Raw genomic sequence first — 15,000 nt, forward strand, 5'->3', positions numbered from 1 at the left:
TAACTTTGCTGTGGGTTTGTTCAGTGGTGCTGCAATTGAGGTGAGTCATTCTAGACGTGGCCCACTGTAGGCTCTGACATCTCTGGAGCAGGGAGAGGAAAAAACACCATCCGCAATCAGGCATACAACAGCTCACACAAACAGAAAAGCAACAGGTCCCAGGCACCCAGTAGTACAGTATATCACCAGGAAGAAGGGGGTATATTAAAAAGCCTTTATTAAATGTGGCGACTCATAATTGAAATTAAAATGCCAGCATGTTTCGACCACAAATCAACCACATTTGTGGTCGAAACATGCTGGCATTTTAGAAGACACTAAAGGGCTTAAAGCGCTCAGGAGACTTTGCAGGGTAATATTACTCAGGTGCTCATCTGTACCGGGTGAAGTGTAGGTCCAAAAAAGGAAGGAAAAAGCAGAGGCACTCTGAGATTTGAAAAAATATAAAAAAGCCTTTAATTTAACATGGCAAATTCAGTTTAAAAGCACATGGGCCTACGCGTTGCGGCCATATTGGCCTTCATCAGGGCATTTTTCCTCCCTTTTTTGGACATGCTGGCATTTTAATTTCAATTGTGAGTCGGCACATTTAATAAAGGCTTTTTAATATTCTCCCTTCTTCCTCGTGATATACCACGGAGTGCCTCTGACCTGTTGCTTTTCTGATTATACTTTTCTTCCCTACCCCAAGAGCACCACTTAAAGGGGTATGCCACTATTTTGGGGCTTAATACAGTTAAAATCGTTGGCCAGCGTTTATAAAGGTGGGAAAGTGTCTTATTTTTCATGTAAGCTGTTGTCTTGCTTTAAAGCGATGGTTCGGAGTAGAATCACCCTAATGCCATTTGAACCGTGACACCCATCCACCTTTACACCCGAAGTGTTTTCTGCCGCAGGCTTATATCAACAGAGTTGCCGTGTTATTCGATGTTTATTCCGGATAGCTTGACTCAAGCGCATATGGATACTGGGCACCGTCTCCAAACTTTCCCCACAAAAATAACATGTCATGACACCAAACTTCTACAGTATAACAAATGTGGTTTGTACTCACAAAAAGATGAATTTGAAACTTTGTACATAGTCCAGGAGTTTATTAGTAACAACACACGAGACGATTAGCTTTTCTGCTGCTAAACATCCGTCGACGTCACTTCCTCCAGCTGGGACTTTGTTGATGGAAACAAATACACGTGAGTCCGGAAGGCGGAAAACTCAAAAAGACAGCTTACGCCACAACTAGAAATTAACCACTTCGGATTTAAATTTTACCACGTTTAATAAATAGAAGACGATGCCACACTCGTGCATATATCCTGGCTGTGGACTAAAACACAAACCTTACAATAAGTGGACAGTCCCAGCTGGAGGAAGTGATGTCGACGGATGTTTAGCAGCAGAAAAGCTAATCGTCTCGTGTGTTGTTACTAATAAACTCCTGGACTATGTACAACGTTTCAAATTAATCTTTTTGTGAGTACAAACCACATTTGTTATACTGTAGAAGTTTGGTGTCATGACATGTTATTTTTGTGGGGAAAGTTTGGAGACGGTGCCCAGGATCCATATGCGCTTGAGTCAAGCTATCCGGAATAAACATCGAATAACACGGCAACTCTGTTGATGTAAGCCTGCGGCAGAAAACACTTCGGGTGTAAAGGTGGATGGGTGTCACGGTTCAAATGGCATTAGGGTGATTCTACTCCGAACCATCGCTTTAAGACAAGTTAAAAGAGGGAGTATGTAGCTAAGCTAGTGAAAGTCAATGGATCACTGTAGCATGTAGCATGCTACACGGGTGCATTGACTTTCACTAGCTTAGCGGCACTTTCCCACCTTTATAAACCCTGGCCAACGATTTTAACTGTATTAAGCCCTAAAATAGTGGCATACCCCTTTAAGACTTTTTGTGATATACCTGAGCGCCGGGTTGACTTCTCTTTTTAGCTCACACGAACACTGGAAGGCATGTTAAAACACAAAGGGCAAGGACCAAAATGACTATAAAAATGGTCATTGGTATTTGGTATGATTTCGTTATAATTTAATGATTTCATGCTTGACATGAATCTGACATATTAAAGTTTGGTTAGTACTTAGTAGTAATATGGAAGAGAAGAGATTAAATCCAGTGAGTCAACTTGTTCAAAAGGCATGCTTATCAGTGCAGCAAGTGTGGTGGATTAGCTTATTATGAGTTTTTTTTCAGTGATCTGGAAAGGAAGGTGAATCATTCTGGATATAGCGTACCCTATGGTCTGACTATACATCTCTGGGGAAAGGGAGAGGAAAACCAACACTCACGCAAAGGAAGACACCCGAGGAAACAAAAGCCCAAGGACCACAACATCAACAGAAACAAATCATGCACAATAAACATCAACAATAAAACTTATTTGAACGATTTTGATATAATATGAGGATTTTACGCTTTACAATTTGATATGATACTTGAGGTCAGGGAGAGGAAAAACAGGCAATTGTAATTGAACTTACGTACGCAAATACTCCTGCGAAGTCAAGAAGACATGATAAGAAAAAAAAAACTACACAAAAGAACAAAGTACAAAATGATTGCCCTACACAAAAAGCAAAAACGTAACAAAACTTAACAATTTTACAAAAAGGAAAAACTATCAAATTGATTCAGCATAATTGATTCGAACACACTTTTTCAATTCTGTGACTTGAGTTTGCTATGGCTAAATGTTGATTAGGAGGAATAGTAAAGTAGGCTGTATATTAAATTCGGTGAGTCAGGTAACCAGAAGACACATCAGTCAACCAGACAATTGGCTTATCAGTGCAGCGAATGTTGTGGTTAAGTTAGATGGGGGGATTTGTCTGTGTAGAAAGGGAGGTGAATCATTCTGGCTGCTGTGCTTGAACCCCTGGTCTGCTCATGTGATGTCTTTGTTTGTGACTTCCTGAGGAATTTGTGGAAATAAGAGACACAAGCTGTACTATCAGGGTAGTATGGGTCACCTCGACATATGATGGAAAGTGCAGACCTCCCCTCTCGTCTCCTCTTCTCTTCGCTCCTCCCCTACACTCTCCTCTCCTCTCCTCTCCTCTCTTCTCCTTTCTCCTCTCTTCTCCTCTCCTCTTTCCCCCTCTCCTCTCCTCTCCTCCCCTCCCCTCTCCTCTGCTCTCCTCTCTTCTCTTTTCTCCTCTCTTCTCCTCTCCTCTTTTCTCCTGTCCTCTCCTCTCCTCTCCTCCCCTACCCTCTGCTCTCCTCTCCTCTCCTCCCCTATCCTCTGATCTCCTCTGCTCTCCTCTCTTCTCTTTTCTCCTCTATTCTCCTCTCCTCTTTTCTCCTCTCCTCTCCTCTCCTCTCCTCTCCTCTCCTCTCCTCTCGCCTCTCCTCTCCTCTGCTCTGCTCTCCTCTCCTCTCCTCCCCTACCCTCTGCTCTCCTCTCCTCTCCTCCCCTATCCTCTGCTCTCCTCTGCTCTCCTCTCCTCCCCTCCCCATCCTCTGGTCTGCTCTCCTCTCCTCCCCTCCCCATCCTCTGGTCTGCTCTCGCTAACGGGACACTCTGTGAACGTGCACTGTCACACACTGGTCCCCGTGGTTACGCCTCTGGCTATGACCACAGTGAACGTGCAGGAAGTGTGAATTTGAAAGTGGGACGACAATAGCAACTCCGCTGGGAGTTGGGATGCGTCAGGGCTCCCAGCTGCATGGCTGGAAAAACAATATCAAAGCTGGAGTTTACCCATAAACAAATGAGATCACCTGAGTCACCACAATGGGGGTATTTCTTTTGCAGATGAGTGTTTTGTCTGACTGAGTCTTGTTGTGCCCATGATTAATCCATGCATTTGTTAAATGATACAAAAAAAAATGTTTTTCCCATTTTTCCCAAAAAATTCCCTTTCGCTCGTTCATACTTTCTCACTCTCTGCCTACACAGTAACACAGGAGACAAAAAGGGAAGTGGAGAGAGGAAAACAGATGTGTGCGTGTGTGCACTATGCACCCACACACACACACACACACACACACACACACACACACACACACACACACACACACACACACACACACACACACACACACACACACACACACACACACACACACACACACAAAAACAAAAACACTCGGTCTCACACACTGAGGGTTAGAGATAAAAAGGCTGGGAATAACGATGACTTGATCCCTTTTTATCTCCGGCCAGATTGCTCCTAAACTTTATCAGAGTGGGTAGCACATATTAATACAGAAGAGCAGGAGTGTTGCTTCGTTTGAGAGACCAGATGGTTTCATTTGCCGGCCCTCCTCTCTCTCTCTCGCTCTCCTCCCCATCTCTCCTTCACAGCACTAATATGCCAAGATACACTGGCGGGCCCTCTGGACTCTTCCCAAAACATCGCCCACATGGCAGTAACTACCATTGAGGACACAGAGACCATGTCCTCTGTATTTATTTTCACAAATGTACAATTTATTTATGATGAAAATCGATCTATGATCAACAATGATAAATTCAGTGTATATTTGCCACCCCCATTTATCCTCAAGACAGTGATTAATGGGAACGAACTTAAGAGTTTGACTGAAGAATTTGAAGCATTCTAAATGAACAGCATGCAGTACAGCACGCAGTATTTGACCTCTGTATTTGAAAATGTCTCGTTACGGCCCTGATCACCCAGCAATCCGCAGCTGGCTTATGGGGGGGCCCTTGGCTTCTCCGCTTCTCCGCTTCTCAGGAGTCTCCCAGCTCTGCACCGCTCGCCCCCTCGTTTCATTCCCACGGCCGTACACCCCCAAAATATGATTTACGCTGAGTCCCGAGCTCAAAGAAGGATGAAGAAGAAAGAGGGAGATAAAATATGAAGATGTGAAGAGATTGAAGGGATTTGGAATAGGAACCAAAAAAAGAAAACACTGACCATTTCGCTGTTGCTTGTTTATTTTTTCAGGCTACAGCGTCTCTTTCTGTCTTCCCACATGCATGTTCTTGTTGCTCCAAGTTGTGCTTGGGAATATAATTAGTATCCAAGAAATTAATCACAAAAAACATCTACAATAAACAAAGCAAGGCTAAGAAAAATAACACCCGAAGAAGATGTCCAACCTGACAGACATGTAAGAAATATACACCCTAGTTGGCACAGCAACCTGATCCTGATGTTCAACTCTGAAAATGAAAAAGAAGGGAGGGAAAGGGGAAAAAAATCCGCTACACACACCCTGATGCGGGCCCCATGGATCTAAAGGGTGGAAGGTGGGGGAGTCATCCTGAGAGACATGAGAGTGTCGTCTGAGGCCTCGGCCGGTCCCGAACGCACCTCACTCAGGAATGCATCCTGCTATGGATCCGGTTCCGCTACGGCCCAGATCCGGTCCAGATGCGCTACGCTGTTCAGGTCTTCCCGCGGCACAGTTCCAGCCATGTATTTGCCCTGAGGGGAAGAGACGAAACTTCCTCTTTGATTTGGAAACTTCTTTCTTGTTTTCCAGTTCAACTAGAGCACCCACACACCCTCTCCTTCACCCCCTCCTAAAAAAAAAACCTCCCCCACAACAAACCGTCTCTTTCTCTCTTTCTCTCTTTCTCTCTTTCTCTCTCCCATGCGCCTCTCCTCAGCTCATCCACTCCCTGTGCTGGTTCTTAATAACACCTTGCCTGCCCTCAGCAAGCCAGCACAGGCCCGCCTGATGACAGAGACGCTGCCTGTTTGTTCTTGGCTCGGCCTGCCATTTAATAAGCAAAAGGATGTTTTCTTTTCAGCAATCCTTTTCCACCCTTCCTTCAGTAGTGGAGATTTAGAGGTGAGTTTTAGTTGTAGGCCTACACATTGGTTACTAAGCAACTCAAAGAACAGTGGAATTCAGGGGAGCAACACATTTGTGGTACCGAATTACTAATGAGAATTTAGGAGAGCAAAAAATAAAGTCCACAACACCAAGCGCCTGTCTCTCTTATTTAATGAGTAACGTTTCATGCAGCATGCCCTTCATCAGACATTAGATAAGAGAAATGGGAGCTTGGTGTTGCAGACTTTATTTGCTAGTTGAGCACCCATTTTTGAGACGGATGTGTGTGTTTTTTTCTTTGTTAAATTTAGGAGAGCAAGACATTTCTGGTACTGAGCACTGAGCACTACACAACCAGACCAAGTGCTTAGTAGCCAACCCGTAGTCGTGTGTCCATGTAAAGTAGAGCAAAGCGGGTCAGAGACCTCATCTTTTCCCAGTGGAGTGGCTTTTATCCTGGCACAGAGACAAGGCATCCACAGCCTGCCCTGCTCTGCTTATCAGTGGGCCACCTTGTAGCTCTGACAAACCCCTCTGATCACACACATCTGGACAGGCTGCTGAGAATAGGAGACTAGTAGCCTTCCGCAAGGAATTATAGAAGAGAGAGATAGAGAGAGAGGCGTTAGGCATAGAAAAAAAATGTTTTGGTTCCGGTTGCAGACTTTTCTATTTTGCGACCCTAATTTATTTTATTTTTTTGAGTTTTTGGAATCCTCCAGAAATAAATGAAAAAAATATTAAATTAATGATAAAACATTTTTAGGCCTTATGAGAAGAAGAGAGAGGGCTGGGAGAGAGATAGAGAGAGCATAAGGGAGAAGGCGAGATCGAGGGGAAAAGAGAGCGAAAGAAAAAGCAGACAGACAGTGACAGACAAAAGAATAGAATAACGAGTAAGGAGAGGGCAAAGAAACATAATTTCAATCAAATCAAGATGAAATAAAGGCAGGGAGCGATAGAGAAGCTGAGAGAGATAGAGGAAGAAAGAGAGATAAACAGAAGGACAAAGACATCAGAACAGGAAGAGAACTGATCGAAAAACACACACTTGAGGATGAAAAAAGAACAAACGTTTACTCAGCAGGTCTCATGAATCGATGTAGCCATTGTGCGTTTTGACCTTGCTCTGTAAAAGGCATAATTCCACTCAAATGAGACAATGTAAAGCTACTGGCCAAGATTCACAGTAGCCTTTGTCACCATGCTAAACTGACCGGAGGGAGGATAGACAAGAAACACTGGTCAAGGACAGGAGAGAGACTTTAAAAGACCTCTAAATGATAACTTTGTGAAGAGTTTTGTTATCTTTGCAAAGGAAAATACTATTAAATGGAATATTTACAGAGAGCAGTTGGTGACAATGAGTTACATTGTGAGTTAAATAACTTGATGACAGCTGGCAAAAGTTTATGGAGGTGATATTGTGCGGATTGTTTTATGTGTAGGCAGGAAAGCCAGGGGTGGTGGAGGAGCCTTTCGGATGTCTTTGTCCCAGGCCCAGTCAAAGTTGTCGGTGGCCTTGTGTGTAGGCCTACATCTGTGGAAACTATTGTAGGCTAGCCATGGCGGAAATGTAGTCTGACATCACCCAACAAATGTATTCTTACATCACCACATACAATCCCTACAGTGACTTGACTTAAGCTTAAGCGATTTCAAGTTTTTGGTTCTGCATCCAATGACCGTCCTTTTTGGGACATTATATAGCTTATTTCTTCCCTTCACTAACTCCCTACTAGCCTGGACATGGGCACCCGCAGGTGTGGGTTAATCCCTTTTGCCAACATCAACACTCAATGCTCCACTAGTGTCAGTACAGTAAACTCTTGTGACCCCCCCACCTCACAACCCCATGGTTCATTCCACACTGTCCCCGAGAAGTGATCTTATGCAACAATTTTCCACTTGCAGGCCACACGAAGGACAAAACACTCGCTTGCCTCCCTGCGCTAAAGTATGCGAAAGCTCAGGAGATGGTCTGCGTTGGTGAGCACACGCTGTTCTTTCTTGCTCCACTTCTTCAAAGTTAGTGTTACATAACACTAAGGGCGAGTGTCGAGTGGTCAGTTCGGAACCTGTGGGATGCTTGGCCACTCCGTCTCCATCCAACACCAACAAACCGCAGAGGAAGAAATAAAAAAGTAAAAAAAACGATCAAACAATGTTCCCCGGACAAACACGACACCAGAGTGCACGGTCCCATTGATATGCAAGCGTCCCATCTGCTGGGGGCATTTAGGGGTTGGGAGTTCGGGTGGAGATCCCAATCGGGTTTAGCGGGGTACATACGTTCTGCGGGAGGTCCGTTCTGTTCCCCTCTTGCCTGCAACACTTCGCACACTCTTTCACACACTGCTGAGGTTTCATACGCCTCAGCTCGGCCACAGCTGCAGACTCATGTGTCTCACAAACCGTCCCTCATCGCTCCTCCGCAAACCCAAACAGAGATGAAAATCAGGCTCATCCGAGTAGAATTCAGTTTACTTTTTCATTTTTTTTCCCCGCTTGCCCTTTTGCTTGAACGTTCTGTTATATCATCAATTACTGTAGCAACTCGAGCGGCGTAAAAAACGTATGCAGACAGGGTGCCGTCTGTATTTCAGATTTGTACAGGTGGTTTTGTCAGCCAGTTTGGATGACCTCACCAGCCCCTGGCACTCTGACAGGCATGACCTCACCTGGCACAGCAGTCACTGATTAGCCAGAGCTTCATGAGGAGAGAATGCAGTTCTTCTACCTGTGCACTACTCTTTAATATCCCTGCTTATACTACACAGGGACTCTTCAATAACCCTGATTAAACATGTCGACTATACAATAACCCAATCACTGATTACCCACAGATTCACTAGGAGAGAATGTTGCTTCTCCACCTGAATGAATGAATGAATGAAACTTTATTGTCATTGTACAGGTACAACGAAATTGGTAAAGTGCAGATGCTCACGGTGCTTAAAAATCAACAAAGAAACCTATATATATACGGTATAAAAATCATTCAGATTAAAAAAAAAAAAAAAAAAAAAAAGTGCACCTGTGTGCACCTGTGTGCACTTTTCTTCAATATCCCTGCTTATACGTGTAGTCCACTCTACAATAACCTTTCCAACAGGAGATCCCTAAATCCAACAGTGAACTTCAGGAAAAACCTGCCTTTACCTGTTTCTAAAGGTGCATTCCATTTGCTGCAGCTTCTGGGACTTGTAGGTCAGACTGACCTCATATATCCAAAAACCACAACAAAACTGAGTTGGATGGTCGCCAATAGTACAGTGTTGACTGAAACAACTCTGATACAGTGTATGGGAAAGATTGATGACAACACCAGCATGACAAACCATACATTTTACAACTATAGGTTACAAAATATTGAAGCATGCCCTCAATGTGCTTGAATTGTGCTGTCACCTTGAATTGCGGATCGCTTGTCCTTCTCCGACTTTATAGGGTGACTTTCTGAGAACCAGGGGTGTGCATGTTATTACTTACTACTTTTGACCATGCCTTTGGAATTTAGAAACTGAGCTCTAACTGCAAATAGAATGCACCACGTCCCTGTTAGGAGAACCCGGTCTTTGCATGGAATTTAACAGAACCCTGTTTCTACATGTGGGATAAAGGACTTCAAGAACACTGCCTCCACTTGAAGACTCCAGGGAAACTACTGTAGGACAAGCACCGTTTGACAAGCACCGCTGTAAATGTTATTTTTTAATAAATATATTTGTTTTTTATGCATAGGACATAATACATATTCATACATGTATCACATTCAGTGATGTAGTTTGTTTCAATACGAAGCACAAGAGGCATTGTGGTCTGGCAGTGCAGGAGTCAGTTATTTCCTCTTATGTAGAACAGTCAGAGGGTCCCAGATGTTATGATAGTTGTTATGGTAGTTGATAGATGTTATGATAGATGATATGATAGATGTTATGATAGTTGTTCATTTTGTCCATGTTGTGATGCAGCTGTGTTGTGGGGGGGGGGGGGGGGGGGGGGGGGGGCAGAGGCCCTTGGTGAACTGCTTCTGTGCTATGTGATGGGCCCTTTAATGAGAGCACTTTGGCTGGCTCCCGAGGGCACCTGCAAGTCTCCTTAATTAGCCAGAGACTGGCCTGGTGTTCAGGGATTAGACTCGGGGCAGGAACTTTGTTCCCTGACTGACAGAAGGAGGGGGTTTTAGTGTGAACTGCCCGCCCTTTGCTCGTGCCTGTGGGGCGTTTAGTTGAATGTCATGTCAGGTGACCCCCCTAAACATCTTCCAGTGGAATCTCTTTCTTGGGAAGATTTACAGAATGTGTGTGTGTGTGTGTGTGTGTGTGTGTGTGTGTGTGTGTGTGTGTGTGTGTGTGTGTGTGTGTGTGTGTGTGTGTGTGTGTGTGTGTGTGTGTGTGTGTCAAGGCCCTCTCACCTGTCTCCTGCCAAAAGAAGCCACTAATAGCTGCTTTGCCCCACAGCTATTCTCCTTAGTGCAGGCCTGAAAGAAAACAAAAACGCCAAAACAACACAAAAGGGACTCCTCAGGCTCTTAGGAGAAAATGATATATTTAGTCCCCTTCTCCTCAAGCCTCTTCAGCTTACCACCCACCCCTCAGCTCAACCCAACACCCCTCTCCAAAGCCCCCAAGTTCCCATTTCCACAAGCTAGCAAGGTCTGTCTGTTGTCAGTTTAAGCCCAAAGCAGCACATACCCCAAAGCCTCAAGTCCTCTATCCACTGACCAAAACAGCAACATAAAAATCAGGAGAAAGTTTGCTACATCATACTGTATATGCGCCACGTACGTGTCGCATCAGGCGCCTGTTTGCAGTCTGTCTGAAGCGCGGCGTCAATACACAGTGATATCTTTCCATCTTCATAAGATCTCTTTTCTTCTCTTTCATTCTCCTGTCATCTTTTTTACAGTCTTTTTTGTCCATTACTCTCTTCTTTACAGCTCTCTTTCTTCTTGTTCACTCTCTCTCATCTTATTTCCACTCTCTATCAGGTCTCTCAGTCTCCTGTCCTGTCATCTTTAGCACTCCCCTTAATTCTTTGAAATTCCTCTATGATCTTTATAACTTTATATCTACGTACTCTTTCGTTTTCCATTCGTCTCTGCTTTCCTCTCCTACATATCTCTCTGAGCTTTATCTTATTATGGCCTTCATATCTCCACGCTCCATTTGTCTTTTCAAACATATCTCTTCTCTCCTTTTTCATGTGTTCCCCTTTGTCGAGTCCTCCACCTTACCTTAAGCTCTAGTCCCATCCTCATCCTCCTGATCCTCATCTTACCCTGATCTGTCTTCACCTCTCCCCTTTCTTTTCTTCTTATTTAGACCCTCATTTTCACTGTCTCCTTTCTCCCTCTCTTGGGGATTACTGGATGAGGTAATGGTGGTGAAGGGGTACATCTACTGCCTGCAGTGATTTGCAACCTTTTTTCAATGGGGAAAAACCCTCACAGGCATACAACCAATTTAAAAATGAATCTTGGATTAGCAGTGTACAGCCATTCTGTAACCTTTCACCGAACACCTGATGATCATCCAGGGCACTCTACAATGATGTTCCATGACACAGTGGTTGAAAATCACTGTTCCAGTGTTTGCTATGGGTTGGCAACTGGACAGCACAAATTGCTAGGATTACGTGTGTGGCGTGGGAGCAACACAGTGATTTTAGGTGAACATGGTTCAAGCCTTCACGGTGTACTTCACGCTGTATTGCAATGTGTATGACTCTGGATTATAGTCTTGACACATGGAAGGCATATTAATAACTACTCAAAGCAGTTGCAACAGTTTACATTGTATAAACAACACAAATGCTTCCAATCATTCAATAATAAGATAAAGCTTTGCTAAAGTCAAAAGTGTCAAAAGTAAAAGTAAAAAAGGAACACAGTTTCCTTCCAACACAGGTAACTTATCTGAGTAACCAGTAGACCTGTGTAGTAATCTTAAAATCAGCTGACTTTGCACTGGTTGGATCAAGTTTGTACTGGGTCCTTGTTAGGTTTTTAGTGTTTTTCAGTAACAACACAGCGTATATCATTAGGTACAATGGGGTAAATGGTGTAACAACTATGTAATATCATATGCTGGTGTTGTGCTTACACCATGAATTTACTTTTACTTTTATTTTTGACACCTCTGCTAAAAGTGATATAACAGAGTTATGATGGTCTGGTAGACGTGATGTGAGCAGCTGGTTCTGTGTTACGTGTGAAGAATGATCAGTGGCAAGGGGTCAACAACCCACTGGTTTAATCTCAGGACAGTGAAGTCAGTGTTTTCTTCAATGTTAGAGAGAGAGAGAGAGAGAGAGAGAGAGAGAGAGAGAGAGAGAGAGAGAGAGAGAGAGAGAGAAAGAGAGAAAAGAAACATGCACATTGGCGAGAACACAATTCTTGTGAGTTGTTTTCTGAGAACAATGAAGAAACTTCAGCAATGCCAAAGCGAGCTTCCCGAGGGAGGATAGGCCAATACTCCTACACGGGGAGAGAAAGAAAGAAAGAGAGATAGAGGGAGGAACAGACACAGAGAGAGAGAGAGAGAGTGAAGGAGAGGGAGAAAGATAGGTAGAGGAGAGGGGAAGAAAGAGTAAAGGGTAAGAAGGTGTGAGAGAGAGAGAAAAAGAGAGAGAGAGAGAGAGAGAGAGAGAGAGAGAGAGAGAGAGAGAGAGAGAGGTTGAATGCAGGCTCAGCTGGCTGCCTCTGCAGTATGCGGGTGTGTCAGGAATTCCATTACCTTGTTTGCTTTCCAGTGGGGGGAAAATATAATATTCCGGAGATGTGCAAACGGGGCGGTGTGTGCAGATAAGTTGAGGAAAAGACAAAGTGTTATCCCAATCACTGTTTAGTCCTGTATCATCATCACGGTGCTGAAAGGGGTGGGCATGCTGTGACGTACTGTACAAATGCTTTCTTAACGGCAGGGACATTGAGATAGGGGAAAAAGGGGTCAGTTGTCCCGGGCAAGGGTGACTCTCAGAGTGGTAAAGTGTGACTGAATCACCAGGGCCCCATGTATATAAGGGGCCCCACACACCGCCTGATTTATAAAGATATATAGCTGGGGGGGTCCATTGGAGCTGATTGTACATAGGGTCCAAAATTTGCTGCTACGCCCCTGGTCCTGGGTCTAGGGAGAATGGGGGCCCAGAATTGGGACTTCAATATATTGTAAATAAATATTGGGGGGGCTCTTTCAGATAATTTTGTCCTGGGCCTGGCCAAAGCTGTCAACGGCCCTGCTTAACGGGAAACAGTTCGGGAGGGGTCGGAGTTGATAATGAGAGGCTAAATTGAGCCTCTGGGAGATGCTTATTTCAGCTAAACTTCCCTAATTGAGGACTGAGTCGGAAGATGAGCCGCTATGTTTTAATTACAGTGACTAAGCCATGCTGCTCTCAAACACGGTGTGCCATCACCAGCTCCATGCTTGCCCTCAGTAGGCCTACTACACAGAGATAGCATTGGAGGGATACTGTGACAAAGATGTAAGACCAAACTTATCAGATCCCTTTGATGATTATACCCTTAATCACAAGTCATCTTTATCTCATCTTTTATCTTGCTGTTGTTTTGCCTGTATCCCTTTAAGCATGCACACTTGTTTTATATTGTGTGCCTTTTCGTGTCTTGTTTTAATCAAGTACATTGAACTGCATCTGTGTGTGAAATGCACTGTTGTAGTTAGAGCACCTGGCCATGAATGGAATTGAGTTGAATCTGGGTGGTTTTCCAACCCTACCACTAGCTTGACTTACTCCTTAATAGGGGTGTCACGGTATGAACATTTTACCAGAGATATTCTATAGAGATATGCCAACATAATAGGTTTCTATGGGCACCTAACGTGACCAGGTTCCGGTCTGCCTAAAGGAGCGTGTCATAATGCTCCTACAATGAATAGAACAGTCCTTAGGTCTGCCTAGGTCTGCCTAAGGGGGGCCATAATAGAACCAGGAAACAATGGGCCAATGGAACCTCTCTCTCTCTACTCTCTCTGATTTTACTTCGTGGTCATTGTGACAGGTATTATGGCCAGGTTTTGGAAAGTTGTGTTGAATACAGTATGGTTAGAAAGCATTGATATTACAATTCAAACGGAAATGGTTCCAAAAAGGTTCAGTGTTCTAAAAATGAAGACAAACCCGTGTAAAAATCCCATGTTCATAGGCACAATGCATGAATTGCTTTTCATTCTGAGGTTATGAGGAGGAAATTGTCAGACTTTTCATTTTACGAATGAATTGGTTCAGCAATTCACTATGATTCCAGCTTTAACATTAGGTGATGGGCGAACAAATGTGTGCCTCTGTGGCAACATCACTTTTCCCAATTTCAAGCGGTAATTGTTATTGCCGGCATCATTTATCGCGGTTTAATGATATGTCGGTTAACGTGACACCCCTACGTCTTAACTCACTATGTACGCTATGTACTACTGTACTATGACAGGACAGAGTCCAAGTCATACATTGCCTCGGTCATTGTCGTTCTGGTAGCAGGGGCCTTGTCTTATCATTAAACTAACACGAGGATGGCAGGAACACACCCCTATGTCTACTCATCCCTCTCTGGGATATAATTGCGTGGGTGGTTTTGGAGGAGGATATATTCACATAAAACGGAAATAAATCTTGTGACTTGACATGATATGACATGACATTTTCTGCTGACTCAAATTATAGTATACTGTACATTATAACGACTGGTGGTTGGGTTTGACCAACACACATTCTCTCTCTCTCTCTCTCTCTCTCTCTCTCTCTCTCTCTCTCTCTCTCTCTCTCTCTCTCTCTCTCTCTCTCTCTCTCTCTCTCTCTGTGTGTTACACACACAGACACACAGACTGGAGGTTGTCACAAACGGTATTTTATGAGTTGGTGCTTTCAGGCCCTCTGACGCATTTCATTCTTTTATGTTTTTGCAATTTCGAAACGACATCTTTCTTTCTCTCTCTTCACTCTGCCTGTTTCTTCCTACATGTTTCCAGTGTTTCCTTACCTGCATTTATGTTTCCCTCTCTTCTTCCCTCTCTCTGTCTTTATCTCAGTGACCCCCCCTCCCTCTCCCCTCATTCCCTTTACTTTTTACACCTATGTTTTTTCCCTTTCTTCATAACCCTGTCTTTTTCTCCCGCCCTCTGTCTCTTTGTCTCGTTGTCTCGCCCTTTCTTTCCCTCATTCAATATCTATATTTTCCCTCGCTTCTCTCTCTCTCTCTCTCTCTCTCT

General features: G+C 44.0%; 1 protein-coding gene across 1 annotated transcript in view; it reads left to right on the forward strand.

Moving 5' to 3' along the window:
- si:ch211-250c4.3 (uncharacterized protein LOC100535981 homolog) overlaps window positions 1-15,000 on the forward strand; it is an 81,382-nt gene that overhangs the window by 11,590 nt on the left and 54,792 nt on the right. The window lies entirely within an intron of this gene.

The sequence above is a fragment of the Engraulis encrasicolus genome, chromosome 24, assembly GCF_034702125.1.
Source record: "Engraulis encrasicolus isolate BLACKSEA-1 chromosome 24, IST_EnEncr_1.0, whole genome shotgun sequence".
NCBI lineage: Eukaryota > Metazoa > Chordata > Actinopteri > Clupeiformes > Engraulidae > Engraulis > Engraulis encrasicolus.